The sequence below is a fragment of the Camelina sativa genome, chromosome 2, assembly GCF_030686135.1.
Source record: "Camelina sativa cultivar CO46 ecotype springtype chromosome 2, ASM3068613v1".
NCBI classification, from domain to species: Eukaryota; Viridiplantae; Streptophyta; class Magnoliopsida; order Brassicales; family Brassicaceae; genus Camelina; species Camelina sativa.
Window position 1 is genome coordinate 12452265 of NC_141881.1, and position 1995 is coordinate 12454259.

At 42.0% G+C, this 1995-nt stretch overlaps 1 non-coding gene across 1 annotated transcript; it reads left to right on the forward strand.

The window, feature by feature from the left end:
- On the forward strand, nt 1–107 carry LOC147948504 (small nucleolar RNA R71). Its single transcript, XR_015585984.1, has one exon. It is a non-coding gene; the product is annotated as a small nucleolar RNA R71 (small nucleolar RNA).
- The last annotated feature ends 1888 nt before the right edge of the window (nt 108–1995 follow it).

Consider the following 1995-nt stretch of genomic DNA (forward strand, 5'->3'; position numbering starts at 1 on the left):
AAGCCGTGATGTGGACATTGAGTTGTGTACCCCTTGAAATGTTCCCAAGCTTCATTGAATGTTTCGTTTTTCTTCTGTACAAAGCTGGAAATTTCATTTCGCAGCCTTGCGGTTCTGGAGTTTGAGAAGAATTTGGCCAGGAATGCCTTCTTGCACGCTTCCCAAGTGGTGATGGACTCCTTAGGGTGCGATTTCTCCCAAATGTGTGCTTTATCTCCCAAAGAGAATGGGAAAAGCCTTAGCTTGAATCCATCTTCACTGACTCCATTTATCTTAGTTAGGCTACAGAGCCTATCAAATTCATCCAGATGATCCAATGGGTCCTCCATTGACAGTTCATGAAATTTGTTGCTCTGTATCATCTGGATGAGACTACTCTTGATCTCAAAATTGTTGTTCTGCACAGCTGGTGGCACAATGCCATTCCTCTGAGTGTGAGTAGTCGGAGCATCTCATGCTCCTATGTTGGTCCTTGCTTGAGGAGCTGGTGGACCGTTCTCATTATTCATCGTCTCCTTAATGGGTGCTAGTTCCGGTTGAACTTGTTGTTGTCTTAGTAGCCGAGGTCTGTTGATGTTGTCGATGAAAGGACTCAGGTTCTGACTACCTCTGGATCGTGTTTGCATGCACAGGCAAGTATCCGAGTTTGTACACGAGGATCAACTCGATCAGGTGATCGAGTGACGGGGTGCTCGGGTTTTGGTACCTGAGATTCAAAACAAACAAAGACGAAAGCAAACAAGTTAATATCCGAAACAAATATAAACAAACGAACTTGATCTAGCAAGTCCTGAAATCCTAAACGTAGCAAAATAAATCAACCAAATGGCAACGGCGCCAAATTGATAGACTGGTTTTCACCTAGGGTATCAATTCCCTATGCAGTTGTAGTACAAAGGGTTATCAATCCAAATGGTTGTTATGCTAACAGATAGGATGCAATCAGAATCAAGCAAGTCAAGCCAAGCAATAAAGGGGTTTGGTTCTAACAGTTCTAATATAAACAAAGTAAAAGAATATAGACAAGTAAACCACACGACCTAAGCACTCGATGAAAGCAATCGAGTACAGGATCGAGTGGGGTGATCGAGTATGCAAGTGAACTATGAACAGCTCGAGGTATTACTCGATGCAGGTTATCGTGTACCTGATCGGGTAAGTGGTCGAGTAAGTAAGGAAAATGCAAGGAATGAAATACGAAAGTTCCTATGGATGGGGGTAATCGAATCCTAAGTGTTCTAGACCAATACGGATGCCTTACATGCCTCAAGCAATTATTTCCTAGACAATGAACCTCTAAAACCTTGTCACCACGCTGTCGCACTAGTAACAATCAACCTTGAACATACTACCACACTGTCGCACTAGCAATATGAACAAGCAGGCATTAAGAACAATTCATTTTTTGTCAATATACTTAGACTTATCTGATTTTGTCACTCAAAGTTAAGTATACCTCTAGCATTGACCTAATCAAGCATTTTATCTACTCCTTTCGGCCTGTAGCATTATAAACGCCCTAGATCTAGTCTCAACCTGTCGGTCTGTTGACCGCATTAAGAACATCAACCTAGAAGGAAATTTATCTATCATAACAATCAACTAAAGCATCCTAACCGATCAAGAACACCTAATCATCTATCCCATCCCTAGAAACTTTGCTACACTACTCGGACATAGAAACGAATGATAAAACCATAGAAATAAACGAAAATGACATTATTAAAAAGATAGAGTAGAGTAGAAAAGAGTAGGCATAAAAGATCTATGAAAAACTACAAATTAAAAGTACAAAAACAAGAAGAAATGTTGAGTCGCTCAGTTCTCTCACAGAAGCTCTCGCTCTCTGGTTTGAGGGTCTGCGGCGTGCTCGTTTGCGAGCTAGGGAAAGAGGGGGTTTATATATGGAAATCCATTTGACCTAGCTTCCCAGACCTGCCCGATGGTCTACTCGATGGGGTGTACGAGGCTTGAGTCGGGTAACTCCTCGGGTGG